Source organism: Lepisosteus oculatus, chromosome 7 (assembly GCF_040954835.1).
Source record: "Lepisosteus oculatus isolate fLepOcu1 chromosome 7, fLepOcu1.hap2, whole genome shotgun sequence".
Classification (NCBI taxonomy): Eukaryota; Metazoa; Chordata; class Actinopteri; order Semionotiformes; family Lepisosteidae; genus Lepisosteus; species Lepisosteus oculatus.
The window spans coordinates 25,633,985-25,646,997 of record NC_090702.1 but is presented as its reverse complement, the minus strand read 5'-3'; the positions used below and the strand labels follow the sequence as shown (position 1 = coordinate 25,646,997).

Genomic DNA, 13,013 nt, shown 5'->3' with positions numbered 1-13,013 from the left:
ATTCTCAAGGAGACAGCGACAGAGTACTGCTCATCCCTTCCTGTGAAAGGAATAATTAAAAAGTCGACAACACCCATTGAACGGGTTACTTGTTTTGTGGTTTTTGCATTGAGCGGAGAATTCAAACATCGAGGACTTGCTATAGAAAACAGTGGCCCCACTTCAGTCTTCTTATCCAAAGCTTCAACAGTAGGACGCAGAAGGAAAAGTGCTCCTTCTGACATTACCTCTACCCGCATGTTTTTATAAACAGTCCTCAGTTTATAAAAATATGTTTCTGCTAAGTGCTACAGCCTCTTCTCAGTGCTTCATCTGTGAGCATACTGACCCAGCCTCTCTGCATTGCCTAGTTCTTTAATTCTTACCCCCAGCACTGCTGAAACACTTACTGAAGTCTGGGGGGTTTCAGTTAAGCTCTTACCTTGTTTACCTATATTTTAAGGTCCACACCTACTTCCATAATAATATAGTAGAGTCCCCAGACACTGTTAATCAATACAACAATCTATTAATAAAACACTAATATATTTCCTTTATAAATTACAAAATGAAGTGCTTGAGTTATACAAGCGTTTTGTAGGTGCAGGACTTTGAAAAGTAAAGATTAATGAAGTGCTGCAACCAATTCAGTCTTATTGCCTTCCTATAGCCTACCTCCTAAATTACAGCATAATGGATCAATAAGGCAGGTGCATTTACAGGCCACATCAACACACACTGCACTGTTCTGCAAAATCGCATGCCCTACTCATACCCAAGACAACTTGGAATCTTTATTAAGGTTTTAACAGCAGTGCTCCACAAATCAATGTAAATATCCACCCTTCTTAAATTTCAGGAAACTTGTCTTTGTTCTAGCTTCAAGTTTTCCAAATATCACTGCACTCTTATCATGCATGGCATTTTAAAATCCTTTATACCTTCAGACAGTATATCATACAGTATAAAGATATACCTAATTGGTTCTTTAAAAGCAGCGGCTTGTAACTAAATCTACACTATGAAATATCCTTCTATAAAATAAAATGTTGATCATCGCATATTCTGTGCCCAGTTTATATGAGCTTTCCAACACCAGAAACACCTTCACTCATAACTTTGAATCCACATTTCTTTTAAGGAATCACTTAACTACTGATATTAACTACAGCCGCAGGTAATATCATTTACCAAGAACAGACAATCAATAAAGAGGACCATCAATTAGGGTGTGAGCAAATATTAGCTTGGTGTCTGTACTGTACGGTAAATGTTCTCGTGATAGCTCTGAAATAGTCTATTAATTATATTTCCAGTTTGGAATGTCGGAACAGAGACAACGGTTTCTGTTTGCCAGAATACTTCTTCTGAGTATGAAGACACCCACCATTTATCCTGTACTGAACAGCCAATAACAGCGCAAAACATGCTGCCTAATCTGGCCCAGAGTAATACATCTTAACTGCATTGCAGATCCTAAACAAAATCATCTTAATTGAAATATTCCCCATTTAATCATGTACTATAAACATAAATGACTTCATCTGTATTAACTGGATGAGTTATTCCTGTCCTGTGAACTGTGTTTGAATAACAGTAAAATCTACTTAACTGTAATTCACTAAACTGATAATTAGACTCCATAAAATACATTTCTTGTGGTGCCTCATTACAACATAGGTTAATATGTTTATTGATTTCTAAGAGAAATACTGATTTTGTAATGTAGGATCTACAAAATTTGAATTGCCATTACCAAAAGAGACCTTGAGATTAAATTCCTGAACATTACTTGTGAAGTTTTAGCATTAACAATTTTGGAACATTTTAAAGACAGCACAAGCTGACTGAGCTGTAAGTGCAATATACTGGCAACTAAATCATTCTCTTGCTTTAGCAAGGAAACCAGAGAAACTTGCACAGCAAAGTTTAAGTGACAATTTCGGGTCTGATGCACGGAGACAGTGAAAGTACAAATCAACATCAATTTGTGTCCATTAAGAAAATAAAAATGATTCTGGAAAGAATCATATTGAGTGCACGCAGGCTGTTTCACAGAGAGGGAGTAAAAATGCCAGTGATTTTGAATAGATATGGTGAGGCTTATGAAAAAGATACAGCAGTGAAAAACACTTTTTATCAGGTGTGCTAATAATATCTCAAGAGTGCCTGTGCGTGCAGTGCTCTCTAGTCGATTTATGATCAGGATGTATGAAAACAGGAAATTGCAAATTGGGGAACACAAAAACAGCAAATATTTTAAATGCACAGAAAAATGTACAGCTTAAGACATAATGACCCCCAGCATTTGAGAATTTGAAGAACATAAGCACATCCAAAATACCCTACCATCTTGATTTGAATGCATATTTTGAAAGTTTATATGTGCCATAGTTTACCCTACTAAAAACAGCAATAAATATAAATACACATATGATCAATATCTATGCTACAAAGGTTAAATAAACCTATAAGCCTAGTATAGAAATAAACTGAGCAGACCACAAATTTGAGTGTTTAGTTTGTATATAAACTGTATATTACAGACCTAATAATATTGACCTTACAGTTCATATTAGGTATATTCTTAACATATATTTATATGTACTTATACTGCCATCACTAGTAGTGTTAAAAATGAAAATACAATTCAGTCAGAACTTTTATCATGTTAATAAACACACCACAGGGCAGCACAGTGGTTAGTATGGGGCACTGGGTTCAATTCCAGACCTGGGATGCTGTCTGTGTGGGTCTATAAGTTCTCCCTGTGTTCGTGTGGGTTTTCTCACACATTCTCCGGTTTCCTCCCACAGTTCAAACACATTGGAAATAGGAAATTGGCCCTACCGTGAGTGTACGGTATGTGTGTTTGTGTCTGTGTGCACCCTGTGACAGACAGCGTTCCGTCCCAGGTGTATCTGACTTTGCACCTGTTGCTTGCCAGGACAGGCTCATGTGCCCTGTGACCATAAATTGGTTAGAAAATGGATGGATGGATAAACAAGATATTGCATATATGGATCACAGTCAGCAGCCAGTATCTCTTAGATCAAGCAGGTATCTGTGAACAGGGATAGGTTTATTCCCTGCTGAAAGGAAAAGAGACGTAATATTTTGAAGGTGGAGCCTTCTTCGGGTGAAGAAGGCTTCACACATGAAGAGGGCTCTGCAGCCGAAACATTGTGGGTCTTTTCTTTTCCTTTCAGCGTGGGAATAAACCTTTACCAGCTTCTCTCAGCTGTAAGATCAACAGTGACCGCTGGGATCTGCAGGGCAGCTGCAGTGAAGACTGCAATGATGTCAGTGAGACATGCACTGTTCCTCCAGCTGGAGCTGGCCCATCTGTAAGTGACTGGAGAACACGCTGCATGTCCAGGGATGAGCTGCTCTGACAGGTGAGTGGGTCAGAGGAGCCTTTTCTAGACCGCCAGGTCCTCATTCTCCCCATGCAAGACATGAGCTGCAGCCAAGGGCCATAGCCTTAATTCAATTCCATATAATAATATCATCACTTTATTAACCCTTTACAATTTCTTGCATTAGGAATTTGTCTTTTCACATACCCCAGCTTGCTCTCCATGAGACACATAGGCACACAGATAGGGAGAGAGCCTGGGGTCAGAGTGCAGGGTCTGCCATTGTACAGCGCCCCTGGAGCAGCTGGGGTTAAGGGCCTTGCTCAGGGCCCCAATGGAGTAGGATTCCTCTGCCGGCTGCGGGATTTGAACTGGCAAACTTCCAGCCACCTCTCTGCCCCAGGTTGGGAAAACATACAATTCCCAATAAGAAAGCAAATAAAAGCAAATTGTCTGGCTTTTGGTTTCTGGTTTAGGCTTTAGATTACCCCCCAAGAAGTAAAAAATGTATAAGGCCTTTCCAGCCTGCTGTGACATTTTTCAAGAATACCCAGCATGGAGTATGAGTGGATGCAATAGAGATGGGCCTTGGCGTTTCCGTCTGAGTAATGCGAACCACCTTCTGAACCACCGTGCAAACGAAAGAGTGATTCATCAATACAACGACTGAACAGTGGTCTCTCCTGAAATCGAAATGCCAACCACACTGGTCAACGGCTTCCACAGCAAGGGCATTACCTCCCGGGCAAGAGGTCCAGCCCGGCCCTGATTAAACTGCACCGAGATTAACTGGGTCCCTTTCCTAAACAGAAACCTTAACAACAACGGAGGCCATAAGAAGCATTTTGAAAGTGTAAGCAAAACAGCCTTTGTAACATTCTGTCCGTGTTCATAGAGTTAGCTAACTGCATGGAACTGCTTACTTACTTATCATCCAGATGGGGCTGCACATTGGTGGTGATGGAGGGGACTCCCCATTACCTGTAAAGCACTTTGAGTGGAGTGTCCAGAAAAGCACTATATAAGTGTAAGCAATTATTATTATTATTATTATTATTATTACTTCTGGCACTTTGTATTTCACAGGATCCACTGTACATGACTTGGAGAAGCAATTCACTCTAACAAAAAACTGGCGAGATCTCAGTTGTAATTATTGGCTGTGTTTCTTTATACCAGGAGGGATAAATCGGATGCATTATTATCGAAGTAATTAGTTCAAACACAGATTCGTGCTCGTCTTCTGTTTTGTTTTGCATAAGTTACTAACATCTTCGTGTGTTGTATTAGTATGATCCTAGGCTTCAGTCCTCAAAGGGCCTCTGTTTTTTTATTCCACCTGAGTTCTTTAATTAGTGAAATGAACTAATCATCCAATTACTTAACTCTGACTACCTACTGCTTTTCTTAATTTTCTTATTATTTATGCTTTCTTCATCGCTCATTTCAACCACACTGTGGATATGCTCCTTCAAAGTCTGAGCCTTTGTCTTCGAAGAAACACAACTGGAAAAACAACTGAACCTCAGCCTTTAGCAAGCAAATATTTATATCAACAGATTTATTATTCGTTTCAAATACTTTCCTTTAGCTTAAAACATGTTGTCTTTCTATCAACAAATGCAATGAAAGTGCAGTGTTTTCTATGGCAAATTGAAAAGCAAGTGTATGTTAGCCTGAAAAATATGTCTGCTACATAAATTAAAAAGTAAACCAATAAAATGGATGTAAAAAATGTGCGGAGCTCATTTCTGTGCAAACACAGCTCTGTGGGCTGAAACAAACACGCACAAGGAAGAGAAATAGCTGAGAGGACGGTTGTAAAGTAGTGTTCAATATCTAAGACTTCCCTTAATGAGATCAAGAGTATCATGGAATGTGGATGTATTGAAATACTCATGCTTTGAAGATAAAGGATTCCCCTTACAATACAATTATTATAGATCAAGGACAATTGTTTTTTAAAAAGTCCTCCGTCTCCCACCGACAGCAAAACATATAGGGTCACCAAATGTTAAACATAACTGCAAAAAATAAATGGAGATCATTCCAAGCATTGATTGACCTAATGCTCAGTAAGCTGAAAATCTTGTATTTGCAACTATAGCATTTAAACTCGCACTGCGTCTGTAGCACCCTAGCACAAATTCCTTTATCAAAGATGCTCTGTCTTCTAGACGTCTTGGAGTATGAAACCAGAAAGAAACCAATATATCCTGGGCTCCATAGCCTGCAAACCAGCCCTGGTCAAGCACAATATCCTATTCTAATATTTATTTAGATTATATTATTATTGTGATTAATTTCCTGTTGTCACTGGTTATTCATTTCAAAGTTGAATACCTATAATTAGCAAGAGTACAGTGATTCACACTGATCAAGAATTTTCTTTTTCTAAGGAAACATTTGGAACTAAGGACAAGATATACAGTGTCTAATCACCACTAGGATTATCGCATAATGTGTCTTGTATCAAAGAAGGCCAGACAATGTTAATTTGTTTTTATACTCTGTTACGTTTACCTATTTTGTGCCTTAAGCTCTTGCTTTACCAGGCTGAAAGTCCCGAACATCAAGTGCATCTTCATAAAGTTTTAGCATACCGTTTTATCGAAGTGACTTATAATTTTCATAAAAAAGTAAGACTGTTTTCCAAAAATGACATGAAATCGGAACGACCTCTTCTGATAACTTGAAAGAAAACCCTAGAAATGTTCATTCAGGTGGACAAAAAGCAAAAGTGCACAGAATTTGTTCGCAAGGATGAACGCCCTGAAAATATAAGAGCTCCTGAAAAAAATCGTACCGCTGTTTCCGTTTATATTTTTCATTCTTTGGAAAACCGTGAAGTCTTTGCGATCGAGTTTCGCTGAAACCGAACAATTTTGTGACTGAACATTTCAAGCAGAAATGACTAACAGCAAAAAGGCATTTGGTACTTAGTATTTTGACTGTGTATACTGTACATATACGTTTAAGGTACTGTACGACTCCAGCCGCCTGCTTGTCTGTGATGAAGTTTGACGAGTTTCAAAATTGCGTAAAGCTGACAGCTTACCTTAAGATTAGTTTCTGGGACAAGGGATGAAAGGGCCGCAGCCCTGTCACTGTATGCCCTCCGCTGACTGGATGATGTAGCACTTGTATTTTCAATCATCCAGGAAAGTAATAACGCATTCGGCGGCGTCAGGACCCGACCAGCTTGAACAGCTCCCACGTCCAGATGCCGCCTGTCAGGCGCAGGGACGCTCGGGGATGTACTTGGTGGACAGTGCTCCGTCTTCCACCTGCTGCTTGAAATACATGAAGTATATTTTCCCCTCTCGACGATGACCAGCCGACAGTTTCTCAGTTGCCGTGCCCTAGGAATTTGAGAGGATAACTGCCTCTCTCTGTTCTACGGCTTCCGAGTCACTGGCAGAGCAGGGGTTGAAATACAAACCCCAGCTTCCTGTAATCAATAGCTTGCCACCTTCTTGAGTGCCGGTCTTAAGAGTAACTTAACGGTCCTTATTAAATCCTCTTTTCCATTGCCATGCTTCCAGAAGGTATTCTCTGCGATTTCATTATCGGGCTTCTCCCCCAGTCTTCTTTGGCACAGTTAAGTGAGGAATTAATTGCATGCAAATCTGTGACATGTGAAAATCGGCTTATTCTGAACTGAACCTTTTGCGGAAAGGTTGTTACTTCAGAAAAGGTTTCCGACTTAAGAAGTCAGTGCCTCCCGGTGTTTTGTGATGCCTTGCTCCAGGTGGGACAATTGGCATTTTTTATTTGTCGGCTGCCCCCCGAGCACGCCAGGACAAAAAATTGTACAACAGTAACTATATAGTCCTGCGTCAGGTGAGGTCCGACTCACAAATAGAAACCAACTAGGCAATACCGGGCAACAACAGACGCCTAATCTTCCGTTAGGTCTACTCACGGTTTGTCGAGATCTTGTGGCGTTTCGTTCATTAAAGTAGCACCCATGCTTCTTAGCTACTTGGTGGGAAGTCCTTTATCGTTTCAGTCCCGTTTTAGGCGACGATCGTAATGATCCCCACACGAGGGCTTCGGCGATAACACTTCTCGTAGATGTGCTGTTAGTTTTTAGTCCCAGCTTTCTGCAGACAAAAGGCGGTCAGTTCATTTAATTCACACGCAACGGCCCTGCGTTTACGGAGAAAAGGGACAGTTATGGTCCAGATCTGTGAAAGGGAAACCGCACTTGGATCTTTTCCTTATATCTCGCTTGTCCGTTTTTTATAGCACTGGGTCTTTCTGTTGTTATAACCGGATGGCTAAAAACAGAAAAGTAACAAGTAAGAAGACATCCGGAACTCAAGAATCCGGTGAGGAGGCCTTCTGATAACGATTCACAATCCTTTTTTCAGTTTCTTTTTTTTTTCCAGAACCACTCAGTACCTCCCACAATCAGCGACGTTTCACCGACAAGCCGTTAGCCTCAGCAGCAGGACTGTGTACCACTTTCTGGGGGGGGCTTGTATGCAGACGTTATCCCTTCTTCCCAGCCTCCCTCACTCCTGACAGGCAGGAAACGTCCAATCGCAGACTCCCCTCCGTTCTCTTGCAAACCGAGTCGACATTAAAACACGGCAGTGTGGAGGAAACGGATTGGAGCCGGGAATGACAACCGTATACCGGCGCAAAGGATATTGACGTACTAATTCTCAATACCTTGCTCTGGCTCCAGTACAAGCGATTCTATTTTATAAACTACAGCACGTTTCCCCTTTACGAATTTCCCGAGTACCCTTTCTCTGTTAATAAGGACTGTGCACATTTGAGAACGAAAACCTCTTCATTTGTGTGTGTTATTTCAGCCTTGTCCGTTATTAGCAGCACACAACACACATCTGAAACGGCATTCCTGCTGAACAGACTCGATCCATACACCATCGTAGAAGTGAAGAGATTTTTTCACGATTTTTAAGGTGCACTCAAACAATTTAAAGTTACTTTAAAGGCCATTTCAATTTAATCTTAATATGGATTTAGATACATTTGGTTATGTATAAACAAGTGCATCGTCTGTAGTTAAAGTGAAAAGTTTGTAAACAACTGCCCCGCAGTTTACAGTAGTACTGGAAAACAAGTTTCTGAAATGCATCTACTGTATGCATCTTAATGCCGTTAGTAAAGCTTAATGATTCCTGAAGAACTTTTTTTAATGAGGGGCACATTGCAGTCCTATCATTTATACATATACATAAATTGTATACATTATATATTTCGTTTTCTTTTCGTCTAATACGAAAAGCAGTTCGATCCGGTCTGCGGTTCTGCTAGTGGCAAAAGCACCCCCGCCGAGTCGTAATCGCGAACACCCGTGTAAAAGGGTGTTGTGAAGTACTAACAAACCGCGGCTCAGAATTAAGGTTCAGTACATGTTTTAGTGCAAACGGCCTTTCTACAACTAGAATCGCAAACGTACCAATAGAAACGTAATATTAACACAACGGTACTAATATAACATGATTCACCAAAACCCAGGGCTCCGTTGTTAAACTAACAGCTTGGTTTCATACAGTAAGTGCTGTAACCACCTGCTCATACTGAGGCCTACAGGGGCAGCACGTCGCAAGAGTTTACTGTGTTGTCAGGACCTTGACTATTGTCTTGAGGTCACATCCATTCTGACAGCTCTGTATACAGCACAGGTTGTTGGGAGGCTTACCAGACCTTCAGTTAGGAATTCAGCTGGTGACAGAACAGCGTGTTGGATTTTTCAGTCATTTAAGTCTATCTTAGAGGATACAGTGTCTCCTTATGTGATTTGCCAGTTAAATGATTAACAGTCTTACAGACCTTATAACTAGATTTAGTGAAGTTCCTTTTCTATCCACTACCACCTATCTATTATCTGCAGTCCTTATCTGAGCTGGTGCTTATGTAGTCCTACCATGTCTGCTTTATATTTGGCAGCCTTCAATACCTCCTCACACAATGAAGAATGTCTGTTTTCAGTGTTAATTGTCTATCATCACAGGAGATGTTGCCACCTTATCTATAAACTCTGTGCAGACATTACAATTTGCCTCCTGAAACTTCCAAAGTCGGTGTCCCTCTTTCAGGTTTAAAGGTCAGCATGCACATAAAAGTCACCCTTGGAGTGTCCAGAAAAGTGCTACATAAGTTTAAGCATTTATTATTATTATTTTTATTATTATTATTATTATCATTATTATTATCATTATTATTATTATTATTATTATTATTATTATTATTATTATTATTATTATTATCACAGAACCTCTGTTAATGTGTATCTCTCCTTTCATAAACTACATTAATGTGAAGATGCACTTTCAGGAACATTTCCATTTAAAATGTGCTGATCTACTTTTGCATAGTCTTTTCAATTAAACTTGTCGTAAAAATATCCAGATAGCACTAGGTGAAAAAGGGTCACCTACTGTACATCTAATCAGCATATGCAGAGAAAATGCCAAAGGGACATTTTTACTATACGCTCAAGTTTTGTGTTTTTTTTATTTAGCAAAAGTTCTCTCTGCCTACTTACTAAGTAGGTTGAGAGTGTTCTTTACTTAGCACTGCTTTTAAAGCCATTTACAATGATAAGTGAAATAACAATGATGCATGATAAGTGACAAATACAATGATAAGTGATTTATACATCAGAACAGAGAGGAAGAGTAAAAAAGGGCTAGTGAATAGAAATAAAAAACAACTTAGTTGCAACAAAGCCACTATACTGTATATATGGTAGCAGAAATGTAAAATCAGGATTTGCAACTGAACAGAGGCTCCAAGCAGGCTCATTAAAGAGCCTCAGGAGCAGCTGGTAATAGATTTCCTAAGAATTAAGACACATGCACTGTTATGTGTCTTAAACTGCTTATTAAATATGATTTTAATTGCAACATACTGCAGCAAAACATTGCTTTAAATTGCTACATTCTAATATGTTCTGTTATGAAGTATTGTCATTATTAAAGAAATAATAATGCCCACAGCATGGGAAATTCTCTTAGTAGTACATTCAAAATGTTAATAAAATCTACCCCCATTTTAATAAAAATATACCCAGTATATTATTCTATTATATTCCATTATTTTACATATTTGTAACCGGTACCATTTCAAAATCCAAACTGGCTGACAAGGAAAACTTCATTACTTGATCTGTTCTTCACTTTTCTTGTGAAGACTTTAAAGGGTTTAAAGAAAGACTTCTGTACCCTTGTCATCTTAAATGCCTGTGTACTCTCAATTTTAAAAAGATGAACAATGCCAAATCATGCAAGGCCACTCTGGAATGTTTCCAGGTTTATTTAAATATCCCTAACTGAGTTTCATTATAAATGGTATAATTTGCATTTGTCAGGATAATTTATCCTCATAAAATATAATAGCTTGTGAATCCACATACTTTACAGAAGAGGGAGGAAGAACTTTAAAGGAAAAAATGGGGTGACTTATTGGAGCATTAAGGCACAATGGATGGTGGATTAACACTTTAGGGGTGAGACTATGGCATGTCACTACACCAGGAAAATAGTCCTGAAAATAGTTATATAGTTTATTAAAACAAGCATGTTTGTGTTCTTTTTAGTCATGGTCAGTCTGCATACATACTGTTTATAGCCCCTAAAGAAAGGCTACACATCCTTTCCAAAGTAGCACGGTTTGAGACCTAACACATTTTTCTAGGTTTTCATTTGTATTTACTTTTCAGAATGACTGAGTAGTTGTTGTTTTTTTTTATTTTAATTTGGAGGTTGTGTGCTACAATGTGTAAATAAAGGTAAAAAAAAATCTGATTCAAAATGTCTTGATTTCAGACTGCTGGGCCACAAAATGTGTTACTTTGGACTGGGTGTACTTTGGAAAGGTATTAAACTATAGTTGAAAACCTTTTTCAACGTAAAAAATATCCCAAGGCTTCATCATGACTGAATTGTATACAGTTCATAACTGTAAATTTGTCCAAGAATCTTCTCCTAAGAAGCAGAATTACCTCATAGTTCTAAACACAGCTCTAAGAAACCTCTTCAAACAACATTTAGGAGAGATATTGGAGAGATTACTAAAATAGAATACTATCTAAATATTACTCATAACCTGTATGAGTATGGGCCTTTATGAGCCTGGATGCATAGCCTAATAGCTAATATTTACTGTATCTGTATAATTAAATAGACTGTCATTGTATTTACAGATGTGTTTAACAAAACGCTTTTCTAAAAATCAAATTTTATTTTGAAATACAAACATACAGTATTTTCAGTGCGGTCCTTAGGTTTTACATTCTTACTGTTCTGGTACAAATCTCCTATACAGGAATTGGAATGAAATAGCAGAAATACTAGAGATTTATTTTTAGGTGTAGCTAGTACAGTACCAGCCGGTATGAACATTTAGATCTTAATGACTTTTTACATTTGCTAGAAGCTTAGAAGGATGTATTGATTTATTCAAAAACACAGTGCTATGTTGGAACATCTGGCATCATGCTAGATATGAATGTGTGGATTCTAAACTGTCTATTTAACTGATAAACTACATTATACACACAGTTGAACTGTTAAGTTGCAATATAGGAAAGAAAAAAAAGAACTTTGCTTTCATGAGAAAAGTGAGGATACTTTATGCATTTTTGTCTGATGTCTGATGTTAGAAGTCCTGCCGAAGATATGTCACTAAATCTTTTTATATATATTAGGTCTCTTGTGTGTCATGCAGTACATGCTGATATACAGTAACTGAGCGTTAATGAGGGTAGATTTGTTAGATACAATATTCACATTCTCTGTTTCCTTTAGGATTAAATTATTTCTTCCCTAGTACAGTGGCATGATCTTGCTTTTCTCAAGAAACAAAATGTGTTTCTTAGTATACTGCAGAAGACTATGTAATATGTTATATTAAAATGGCATTTACATTGTTATGAATAGCATAGCACTTGTGTCCTAAAGACCTTGAGCTTTCAAGTGAATGACTTCATAAATGTAGCTCATAAAAGACTTCTTTTTAAAATAAGATAATTATGATTTGGTGCTTGTCTGTACTGGTGACAAGAAGCTCTCCTTTGACCTATAACAGAGCAAAACAGTAAACTTAAAGTACTAAACTGCAAGATGCATTTTCAAGCCAAGACACCTTTGTATGTTGTATTTCTTCTAGCTTTTTTTTTCACATGACAGTAAACATTTAATTAATTTTTCTGCAGAAGACAAATATGGCAGTGTCTTTAAGGGACATAAGATTAAAAATAGGAAGTATTCCAATGGGGGTAAATTAAGGGTGAGATATGATTAAAGATGTTTTGCATACAGATAAGGTGATGAGAGATAGTTACGGTCAAGACAAATGATTGACTCAGCCATGGTCGACATTAAAAGAATTTTAAACAGGCTAACCTCAGGACATCTGAAGGAGATAATTTAATTTTCTGTTGTTCCTGGCTTTTAGCATGATAAGCATAAGCCTTATCATCATACTTTATTTTTAACTAAGAGATCATTTTTACTTTAATAAGACAGATAATTGAATAAGACATAATTGGTAACATATATAAAGTATTTGTATCTCACGTAAGTGGAGACTCTGTCAGACTTTAGGCTTCCTATCATTTATCCACAATGTAAAAAGCCATTTCTTATTTAGTTTGAGTGGTTGTAAACTATAAATATTTTACTTTCACATTAA

The 13,013-nt window shown here is 38.1% G+C and overlaps 1 protein-coding gene across 1 annotated transcript in view; it reads right to left on the bottom strand.

Moving 5' to 3' along the window:
* large1 (LARGE xylosyl- and glucuronyltransferase 1) overlaps positions 1–7,864 on the bottom strand; it is a 94,292-nt gene extending 86,428 nt beyond the window's left edge. The window contains exon 1 of the mRNA XM_006633491.3: positions 6,397–7,864. The gene's annotated coding sequence lies outside the window, so the exon portion shown is untranslated. The remainder of the gene's footprint in view (positions 1–6,396) is intronic.
* Positions 7,865–13,013: the final 5,149 nt, after the last annotated feature.